Genomic DNA, 11,958 nt, shown 5'->3' with positions numbered 1-11,958 from the left:
GAGGCATTGGCATTCCAAGGAATTGTCAATAATTTGAAATGACTTCAACAGCTTGGACCAGTGTTCTTTCTCTATTTGCTCAAATGGATAGATATTCCTCTGGGTTGTCCATGAGCATTCTCTTTACCTGTGGTTTTGCTGGAATATTTCTCTCATCACATGGTCAGAGTATTTAACTTATGTCTCAGTTCTGCTACAAGTAGAAACTCATGTGATATCTGTAAGCATTTGGAAAGCTAAGTGGAAATATCCCCAAGACAGTTATGAGAGGAAGTATGAGATATTTTCACTTCTTCAAAGAAATAATAATAATAATAATGTTAAGATATAGAAAATGTTTTGGTGCCAGAGACTGTAGACACTGAGATGCATTAAACTTGTAGAAGGTCGACCATGGTTTTCTGGCTGGAGAGCCTTGTCCAGCTGTAGCTGCAGATGTGAGCTTCCCTTAACTAGCTAGAGCTGGACCCCTGTGAGTACATGAGTATTCTTTCTGAAAGAATTAAAGAGAGCCCCAGATGGACTCCTATGCAGACCTCAGAAAGTCATACTGCGGGAAACTCGAGTAAGAAAAAATACAAATCAAGAGAAAGAGAAAATTCTTGACATCTGTCTCAAAAGCATAAGAATCACATAAAAGAATAAAGGTTATGGGTAAGTAATCAAGAATTATTTTGGCAGCAAGAAAGCCTGTTACGTGTTCAATTCGTACAAGAGAAGGCACTTATCCTGAAAACATATGTTTTTGAGATAATTCCTATCATCATTCTGGGAGGTAATCTAATTTAGTTCTTTATGTGAAGATGAGGAAACATAAAACCATAGTGGTTAGGTCATTTTGTTCAAGTCTGGAGGAGTCATTGCTTAAGCTTCCTGTTCCTACAAACTGGCTTCGACTATTTCAGAAAACCGATTCCCAAAATAACCCAAAGATTTTCCAGGTAAACGTAACAGAAATTGTATTCTCCATTAAAAAAAAATATTAGCAAATGCAGAGTGTTTGATAATTGAATATCTAAGAATTAAGCTAACTTACACTGGAATTTTTATTTTGCTAAGGGAACATTTCCACAAGAGTTTTTTTTCCTTCTTCTTATTTTTCCTTTTTTGAGATTGCTCTAAGAATGAATATCTCAGTAGTGCTCTCAACATGACACACTTAAAAAGGACATATACTATGACCATTATTCTACTGAAAGGCAGTGAAATAAAGTTTTCAGAAAGTTTTAATCTTTGCTTTTTGTTTCTTACAAGCAGAAGTCAGTCTTTCTGAAAATGATGTCTATATTGGTTTCCAAGGACTGCTAAAAACAAAGTACCACAAATTGGGCTGCTTAAACAACAGAAATTTATTCTCCCACAGTCTTGGAAGCTAGAAGTCTGAAATCAGGATGCAGGTAAAGTTAATACCTTCTGAGGGCTGTGAAGGAGAATTTGTTCCATGTCTCTGTCCTAATCTTGTGGCCTCAGAGGGGTTCCTCAGCTTGTAGACGACATTTTCCCTATGTTTTCACATCCTCCTTCTTCTATGAGTGTCTGTCTCTGTGCCACAAGTTCCCTTTTTCATGCTTATAAAAGGTCACATGGGACTAGGGCCCACCCTATGACCTCATTTTAACTTGATCATCTACAAAAACCCTATTGCCAAATAAGGTCACGTGCAGAAGTACTGAGGGTAAGGACTTCAATATTTTTGGGGGGTGGACACAATTCAACCCATAGCAATGTCCTAAACAGGATTAATGAAAACTTAGCATCATCTTACATTCTGATGTTTGAACATTTCACTTGATTACTTCCATCAGCATTTACTCAGGACCAGACTTATAACAAAAACATCTTCTCTCATTTTAATATACCACCTCAAGCTGTCATTCCTATTTTTATGTTCTTAGAATTGAACTTCTTAAAAAAACAGTTTTGTGTTTGTGATCTACATTTCCACACCCCACATTCACTTCACTATAATATGTTTTCACATTTGCTCCTGATCTGATGATCTCCATTTTGCTAAATTCATTTGAGATTTTTTTCTGGCCTTAATTTGTTTGTCTTTTCAGATCATTATTGGAAGATACAATCTCCAGTGGGCCCTGAGCATCCCTGTATGTTCTTCCTTACAATGCCAAAAAAACAAGTCCTTGACTGCTCTTGAGACAGTTTTCAGGTTGTGTTTCCAGCAAACACCCTGAGGAATAAGGTAACATTTTCCTCCAAATAAAGAGCATGCTTGCTTCCATCTAACTATGAAAGTGGTTAATCTTCCAAACTTTGTGTTGCTCTTTTGTAATACAGCCTGCTGCATATCCTGCATCCATCATGGGCACTTCACATCACTCCATGACACTTAGAGCATATGGGAAACCAGTATGACCATCACACTGCCCCTATGACTACTCTTTTTGCTATGAATAATAAAGTCCTATGTCTCTAACCCAGGAGTCTGTGTGTTCTTCTGGTATTCAGAAGACAATAACAGACTATCTTATTAGCTTGCTTTTAGAGAGAGCTCCCAGACCTTTCATAATTCTTGATAATCATTTGACATTATTTGACATTCTCTGGTCATGCCTATCAGATTTCCTTTGGAAGACATTTCTTGGGTCATCAAATCCTGGGGTTTCTTAAAGGTCAAAAATAGGCTTTTTTCTTATAGTTTCTTGCTAGGAAATTTCAACACATTGCTGGCTCTGGTTACCGTGGCGATGCCCAGATTTATTTCTCTAGCCCAGAGCTCTTCTCTGGTATATCAGTATATCCAACTACTGACTTGACGTATCACTTGGATATTTCAAAGATACCACAATTCATGATGTACATGACCAGATTCATGGTCTTTCTTCTTAAACTTTGTTTTCTTTCACTATTCCTTCTCACAGTAAATGACATGGCTATTTATCCACTTGCTCAGGCCATTTTCTTCTTCCTACCCCTCACTCTTCCTATCCAATCTGTCACCAAGACCAATTACTTTTATCATCTCAATATCCATGAAATCTGTTTTTCTCCTCATTGTTAACTTCATTCTGTTATTAGCTGCCATTATCTTTTAAGTGAGCCTCCTAATGTGCCCCCTCTACAGTCATTCTGCTTTCCCTCCAATCTGTTCTCCAACTGAAGCCTGAGTGAATGATCACTTTAAAACTCTCACTGAATCATGTCATCCCTCCGCTTAAAGCCTGCTTAAAACTTTCTTTGCACTTAAAGTAAATATCATCGGTTGACTCCTACTCATTCTTTTGGTCACCGCCCACATACAGCTGTCAGTGACTTCCTATTTGGATTTGGATCTTCTATTACACACTTAGATATAATGCTGTTCCCTTTCTTCAGAGCACTTTTGCAGATGGTCATTATATATCTTTAGTGTGACTATCTCATTCATGTTTATGTTTCTTCTCTGCAAGTGAACTCCATGAGAGTAAGAACCCATGTTTGAGTTAGCTTACACTGTATCTCTAGCAACTGTACTCAGTGGTTGTCCTCAGATTGGCTCTCAACTATTTGATAATGAACAAAAAATAATGAACACTTTCAATGAGGTTCATTTTTCTTTATCATAAAATGTTTGTCATGCTTTAGCAAAAAAATTCATACCAATGGGATGCCTTAAAATTATATATCAAGTCATTTTAGCCTTTACTTAAAATTCCCCATGACTTCCCAGCAGAATTAGAATTAATCCAAATTCCTTACCTTAGCTACAAAGTGCTACAGGTTTTAGCCCCCAGCTAATGCAGGACCTTTCTCGTATACTCTTTCTCTTAGCCAGTACAGTAAAGCCACACTGGATGCTCTGCCCTCATTTCCACCCAGAAGCTCATGGGCCAACTGTCCCGCTTAATCTTTGCCTCATTGACTCCTTTTGTCACTTGAGATCTTAGTTTAAATAGTGCCTAAGTTTTCCTGTCCCTCGGATCTTAACCAGTGATTCAGTCATCCTCTCCTCAGTACTTTTCACAATTTGGTATTTTTCCGATTTGTCTATTTATTTACAGTCCATGTTCTGTCACTCCTACACACACACACACACACACACACACACACACACACACACACACACACGCGTGCACACAAGCACACATGCCTCACCCTGCTAGAGAATTCCTTTCATGTAGACTTTCTTGTTCCTTGCCTTATCCCCAGGACTTACAAAAGTGCTAGATACATTGTAGTCACTCAACAAATATTTTTAAAGTAAACACATTCTTAAAGTTAGGGGTCAGGAAATTTCAAGCAATGCTTTTGGTTTAGGTTGTTAAAACCACTTCTTACATTACCAAATGTGAGAGTGTTTATGATTTCTAACAGGGCTCAAAATAATTTTTTATAATTTGAAGTTTGTCTTTAAGTCAATAGAGACTCAATAGGAATATGATTTTTCTGTTTTCTTCATCACAGGTTTACTTTGAGAACAATTTACCTATTCCTTCTAGCAAAGTAAAATTGGGCAAAGATTTAAACTAATGTGACAGAATCTTCTGATATTTAATTTGGGTTTAGTGTAAGCACAGAGGAGCCAAATTGTCCCTTAATCTTCTTATCTTGAAGCGCCCACCTTCTGTTCTTTCGGTGTTTCTATTTGAAAGCAACAGGCTGTGTGACCACAAGCATCATAATACAGTCAAAAGTAGAATTTATTTCAACCTTTTTACCTTTATGTTGGGTATCAATAATTTTTCCCCATTTTTTCTAGTTTTTTAAAGGTACTGACTTAATAAGAACAAGATAGCTAATATGCTTTTTCTTTGAATTGCATTGACTTCACAACTATGAGCTAAAGCTTGAAATCTATAGGACTCCTGAGCAGGAAGTAAGGACATGTTTAGAAAGAAGTTGGAAAGGGGCGCCTGGGTGGCACAGCGGTTAAGCGTCTGCCTTCGGCTCAGGGCGTGATCCCGGCGTTATGGGATCGAGCCCCACATCAGGCTCCTCTGCTGTGAGCCTGCTTCTTCCTCTCCCACTCCCCCTGTGTGTTCCCTCTCTCGCTGGCTGTCTCTATCTCTGTCAAATAAATAAATAAAATCTTTTAAAAAAAAAAAAGAGAAAGAAGTTGGAAAAACATTTTAACATTTATTTGACCTAGAAGAAGAAAACATCCTTCCAATGCAGCTTAGCACTCTTTTTTTTTTTTTTTTTTTTTACTAACTTCCATTAGGTAAAATTAAGTATAAATTCTCCTACAGTGCTGGCAACCTTTCTGAGATATACTCTGGTCTTTCAGAGTTAGCCTTAGGCAAAATTTTGAAATATTTGGAATTATCTTTGTGGATCTTGTATTAGTGCTTCCCTTTATTTTGACACCGCCAATCCATTGCATCTAAATGTCTAACATTTTAGCTTCTCATTTTTATCTTTTCTTGGCAGTGTGCCATACTCTGAGACTTTCTCTTCCTTTTCCCTCTCCCCAGCCCCCATCAATGGTCCGGCTTAATCTGATTAACAAATTCAGACTAGTTAGGAAGAGCTAATTAGTGCATTGCCATATCAGGAAATGCTTTTCTCTTTAGACCAGGGTCTAAGGGCTCTCCCTTCACTCAAAAATATGACTTTAATGATCTTCCTGCTTAAGGCTTTATAGGTTTTTGTTTGTTTTGTTTTTGTTTTTGTAATTAAGTAAGAACAAAGGAATTCAATTTGAACTAAAAAAGATATTAAGAGTGATAAGTCCAACAATTACACAGTTTTGTGGAAAGAAAGATTATGATTTGGCTAATACAGTGAATAAAAGCTCTGACAAATTTTGAAACACACAGCCTTTAAAAGGGCATAAGACATATGATGACACATAATCAAGTTTGTCACTTCAGACAGGTGAAGTGTAATCCAGTATCTGATGGCTAGGTTGTCAGGGAGATAAAACCCAACACCCTTTCTGGAATATCAGTGAGCCAAACAGACAACAAACATGGCCAGTACCAATTGCGGGATGCAATCATGAAGGCTGGTTGTGAACAGCTCTCATGGGTTGTTGTCAGAGCACAGTTTCATGTTTCTCAATTTAGGTGCCTTTTCAGGAGCCAGAAGCTACCTTGTGTTTATTCTAATGTAGCTGGGATCTGGTACTTTGTAAAGAGGGCCTTTTGGAGAATCTGGTCCACCAAAGTGTAGAAGCAGTGTCTCTTGCTTGAAACTCTGGATCCAAGATTCTTTCCTGAGAGTTAGAATGTTCATTCTTTCCTACCCTTCCTCTTTAATTTTCTATTACAACGCAAGCATAAGTAGGCGTCAAATGATTATATGGCAAAATCTCCATCAGTCAATAAGCAGCCTCGACAAATTAAGCAAGATGATATTTGTTCAGTGAGGCACATTCTGTTCGTCAATAGTAAATGCTTTATAAGTGGCAGCAATTATAATAGTATTATTAATAATATGATCTTCTACAGCTGTGGGTTGGGCAGTGAGGTACTGTTCTGGTTTTTAGAGATAGTTACCAATTTATCTTTTTTAAACAAAAATGGTCTCCTAGTCAGCACTCAGTCTAGAAGATAAATTTTTCACCTAAAGCCATTGAACTCAGTAAGACAAATCCTTATACTAGGTAATGGCAGAGTAATGCCACTTTGCTTTGGAGAAAAGCATGAAGGGTACAGGTGAGTGGTCTGGTTTGGAACAGTACAGATTGGGGTAAGTAAGTGATATTTAACAGATACTGGCTAACATATATGTATTTAGCACTTAATACACATATATGAATACAGAAATAACTATAGATATATAGAATATATATAGAATACATAGATATATATGAATCCATTTAATTGATATATTGCTATCTTTTACTAATCTTTGAAATGACTCTCTATGATGACTATTTTCATTTTATATATATAAAAAAAATTGAGCCTGAAGTAATTTCAATGAGTCTTAAAGCTGTATATAGCTCAATATTATTTTAAGGTTTTTTGGCTTCAAAGCATGAATCATGGGCCACTTTAAGAAAGAAATCAGAAGATAATGACGGACTAGGGTAGTGGAATAGCTGGACAAGGATGGGTGCAAAGACATGGTGTAGCAGTTTGGGTACTAGACATTACTGGGTTTAATGATTGTTCCATTAGATACCACCTGGGATATCTTGGTCAAGATAATTGTCATAAGCTTTGGTTTCTTTATCTTTGCTGTGTGGCTAATGATACTTCTTAGCAGAATGTTGTGAGGTTTTATGAGATAAAATATGTAAATTGCTTCATACAGTGTAGGCTGGTCTGGCACATCAGAAGCTTGGAAGTTGCCACTCTGTCCTAACAACAAGTGAAAAGGTGAAGAAACAAAATCAACAACTCTTTTTATATCTATAAGGGAAGTGAGGTGACAGGAGAAGCCACTGCCTCCAAAATTGGAGAAACTAACAGGTGAAGATAGAAAATCAGAACTTACTGGAGCAGAAACCCACAAGTAGAAACATCAGTGAGAACCAGTGTTAGGCTAGGAAAATCTGAACTATAATTGATGAATTGCTGGAGGATCGGTGTGGGTAAGTCTGAGAGTTACAAAGTCCAGGGGACTGAGTCATGGGGCAGGGGATAGAGGGGCACATTTTGTAAGTTTTACCTCCAGGAGCTTCTGGCAGGGTAAGGGAAAAACGAACCATTTTGAAACATGCCAGAGCTTTCTATTCATCTTAATAAAGTCTGCCCTCAGCAGAACGTATTTAACCAAAGCCTGGTTTGTTGGGGTTTTCTCAGGGCCTGACCAGAAAAAATACTTCATCCTGCTGTAGCCATCCTGTCCCACCTAAGGAAGGGAAAAATAACCTAAGAAGCACTCATGAGGTTCACAGTTCAGAGGCACAGGCTCACTAAAAGACTGAAACCTAATTATAGGAATGTAGAACGTTTCCCCTCCCCTCACATTTCAACACCACATTATTAAAGGCCCATTTACAGCAATCCCTTTTATCCAGTACATCATGGTCAGTTATAAAGAAAATATCACAAGTCATTCTAAAAGGCAAACCAAACCAAACCAAAGCAAAACCCCCACAACAGCAAAACAAAAACAAAACAACCCACGAAAAACCCACAGTTTGAAAAGACAGAGCAAGTATCAGAACTAGACTTAGATATGGCAGAAATGTTGGTATTATCAGACTGCGGATTTAAAATAACTATGATTATTAATATGCTAAAGACTCTAATGGATAAAGTAGACAGCATGCAAATACAGATGGAGGCTATAATCAGAGAGATGGAAATCCTAAGAAAGAACCAAAAAGAAATGCTAGAGATCAGAAACACTGTAACAGAAATGAAGAATGCTTTTCAGAGGCTGAGTAGTAGATTGGACACTGAGAAAAGGATCTTTGAGGTTGAAGATATCTCATTGGAAATCTCTAAAACTGAAAAGGAAATAAAAAACAGACTGGGGGAAAGAAAACCCAAACAGAATATCTAAGAACAATGGAGCAACTACAAAACAAGTAACATGTGTAATGGGAATACTAGAAGGGGAAGATAGGGAGAAAGGAAGAGAAGGAATATTCAAAAAAACCAGAATTTCCCCCAAATTAATGTCAGATACCAAGCCACAGATTCAAGAAGCTCAGAGAACATCATGAAGGATCAATAAGAGAAAAAAAGAAAGCACTACATCTACGCATATCATATTCAAAATACAGCAGATCAAAGATAAAGAGTAGTAGGCATTCAATGATTACAAGAAAAGGACCTCAAAAATTGTATGTAGCTTCAGTTTAATGATGTAACTGTTACTTGGTAAATAGCATGTAGATAAGGTCATAATGGGTCTAATAATGAGAAACTGATTATTTTGCTATGTTCCTAATAGTAAAAGGAGAGAATGACTCCTCATTACCAGGGAGAGGTTTGGAAACTGATGGACTGTGGACATTTGTAGCCATCCTTATGTTGCCCAGCACTTTGTATAGATTGTGGGTTGTATCCTTCGTTACTTTGCCAAATAATATGGAGCCAATGCAAACATTAGTGTCAGCACATAGATTACCCTTCACAGGGGTGTAAGGGAGAAGTCATTCAAAATTGAATTAAAAAATATAACCTTTGTGTCCTATTGGTTTAAAATCAAATTGTGTACAAAACTTGGCAGATTATTTTCTGTATAATGAGGTGTTAGCAAATAACACATACTATTTCACATAACTGTCACCTCAAACCCTACCACCCTGGGACGATATTTCTTACTTTGTATTAAAAAAAAATCTAGGGATTTTTTTTTTCTGTGTGTGTGTGAATTATTTAAGGTTGTGAAGGGCAGGAGGGTCTGAGTCCTTGCATTTCCTGTCACTGTCTCTCCTCTCTCATCAGAACATTTACCATGATGAATTCTAAAAAGGCTCTTGTTCTCTGAGGCTCCTGCTGGCTCCATCTCCTTCTTGAGCTATGTAGCAGGAGTGCCCAGAACATGTTAGAACTTCACTTGCAGGGCATAAAAATGTGGAAACTTGCTTAGGTTCCTCATCTAAAAGGAAATAGGTTTGAAGTCTTGACAAAGAGAGGAAGCAGGAGAATTCCACAGAGCAAAGTAAACTCTTCCAGTTCGAATCTGTGATGGTTCCACAACTCATTCTTCTACACTGACTCTAGAAATGTGGGTAAAGCTTTTGGATTTTTATCTGTCTTTTTTTAACTAACAAAAACTCTTTTTTTTCTTACCCTTATTTTTTCAACCTGTAGATCTTGAAAAAATATTTTATTTTGTCAAAGATATTAACAAAGGAAAATATCACAATACAGCACTAAAGGAGAGAAATTTTTACTCATATTATCACTGTGCTGGATTCACTTGCATAATTTGAAGATATGTGCCCTGGGTCAGGGACTGATTTTTCTCATGTCCTGCATGGCATCAAAGGACATGCTAATATGTAATAAATCATATTAACACTGTATTGGAGTCGTTTTGTGTGGGTGGAGGTGTGTAACGGCTTACTTCCTTATATTAATGCATCCTTTTAAGGTCATTGGTAGAAATTTAGTTTTTCTGATTCAATCTTGCTCTGATGTTCTGGGATCAGGTGAGGTCTCAGTTTAATATTTCCCCTCTTGAGAGGAAATATTTAGGAAATAAACACAGAATTTGGAATTTGGATTCTTTCCATTTCGATAGACAACATTTTATAAACAGATGATTATTCTTAGATTTAGGGAAAAAGAGATGCCAGATGGTGAGGGTAAAAAGCAATGTTCAAGCTGAAAATACTACAGTAATAGAGAAATATAGGAAGAGCTATATAATAAAATGTTTTTCAATTATTTCTTTTATCTATTTCAAGCTTTTTGCAGAATGAACCTTCTTCAAGAAAATGAGTTGTAACTTCAGACTCTTAAGGGGCCATCACAAGCAAAATATGAGTAAAAATACAGTAATATACACTTGACAGGATGCTTTCTGAATGAAGTTTTAGAGTTTCTAATTGCTGTCTTTTTATGAAGAAGCTTATGTTGCAAATTCTCTAAAAATAGCTAATTGGCCTTGATTGAGGGCTTTACTCATGAACAAGTTTAATGAGTAAATAGCGTAAGTTCCTCTGTGCAGTGGAAGTAGGTTAGGACACTGGCCAAGACTTCATTCTACAAATATTTATGAGCACATTTTATGATCTGAGGCCCCTGTTTAGTGATCTACTTTCAGAAGGGAGGGCAGGGAACTCAGGGAGAGGGCGCTATTGGTGGTGAGGGAACACATTTATTGAACTGCCTCTGACATAGAGTTTTTAAAAGTAAAACTCTTAGCATCAGAGGGGACAATTCAACCCAAAGATGCATACTTTCATCTAGTTAGTAAAAATTCTGGATTCTTCATTTGAAACTTGATCTTTGAAAATGTTGAGTGATCCAACCTACGCAAATCCATGCCATGTCACCAAGTATGTACTTCAGAAGTTAAAGATGGACTCAAATCTCTGGATGACACCAGTATGCACTTTCTCTTTGAGTATGAAATAAAAAGAAATGGTGACTCTAAGGAATAACTGGCTTTCTAAACTTGGAAGAGCAGTTTGTATTTGAGGATGTGTATGATTATTCTATTTCTGAGTTTTAAGCATGTTATACTTATAAATCTTAGGATGAATTTTTAATCAGTTCTGTACTAGATTGCCTGTAATGATTTCTACAACAAATTTCCTTACCTCTCTATGCATGTCCCTTTGCAATGTGACTTAACCACTTCTCTAATCAAAAGGTAGAGTCTGTTTCCCCACCTCTAGAATCTGGACTCTTCTATGACTTGCTTTGACCAATTGAATATGGTAAAAATAACATCTGATCCTGGTTCTCAACAGACCTTGTAGTTTCCACCCAGCCCTTTTGGAATGCTTCTACCATCATGTGCTGTCTTGCCTACTCTAAGAGAAAAAGCCTCATGTAGCAGAGGGGAGTCACTGCCGCTAATGCATTTGAGAGGGACCAGCTGAGAGCCGGCAGCAATCATCAGAAATGTGATTGAGGCTATCCTATATCTTCCAGCCCCAGTTCAACCACCAGATGACTTCATCCACTTGAGTGACCCTGGAGAAGATTAGCAGAAAAATTGCCCAGATGCGCACCCAGCCCAAATTGCAGAATTGGGACCGAATAAAGTGTTTGTTGTTGTAAGCCTCATTTTGTGGTGGTTTGTTATGCAGCAATACATGATTGAAATACATTCCTTGCATTTAATTTATTGAATTTCATTCATGTTGTCCCTTAAGCAACAATCTTACCTCGATTTTTTTTTTTACTTGAAATTACTTCAGTGCTAATGCATTAAGTAGCAATGTGTATTGAGTACTTTCTGCATGCAGTGTGTGATTACACACCTCCTCCTTTTTTGGGCTTTACAAAAGGAAATAACCGGGAATGAGAGCATTCCTTGATTCTAATGAATTACAGGTTCCTGTTTTGCCTTACAGCTTATCTTAATGTAGTGAAATAAAGCAGACAAAGCTTGAAAAACAAACAGACAAAAAAGTAAAAGGAACTAACCAGAAGA

General features: G+C 37.2%; 1 long non-coding RNA gene across 2 annotated transcripts; it reads left to right on the top strand.

The window, feature by feature from the left end:
• The first annotated feature begins 1,273 nt into the window (after positions 1–1,273).
• Positions 1,274–11,550, top strand: LOC109489115. 2 transcript variants are annotated; one of them, XR_002142065.2, is made up of 3 exons: positions 1,274–1,397; positions 2,061–2,200; positions 11,454–11,550. It is a non-coding gene; the product is annotated as an uncharacterized LOC109489115 (long non-coding RNA). The 2 variants fall into 2 exon arrangements; XR_002142066.2 differs by lacking the exon at positions 11,454–11,550 and adding an exon at positions 11,270–11,447.
• Positions 11,551–11,958: the final 408 nt, after the last annotated feature.

The sequence above is a fragment of the Ailuropoda melanoleuca genome, chromosome 1 (genome assembly GCF_002007445.2).
Source record: "Ailuropoda melanoleuca isolate Jingjing chromosome 1, ASM200744v2, whole genome shotgun sequence".
Classification (NCBI taxonomy): domain Eukaryota; kingdom Metazoa; phylum Chordata; class Mammalia; order Carnivora; family Ursidae; genus Ailuropoda; species Ailuropoda melanoleuca.
The sequence above is the reverse complement of the archived record's forward strand: the minus strand, read 5'-3'. Positions and strand labels throughout refer to the sequence as shown.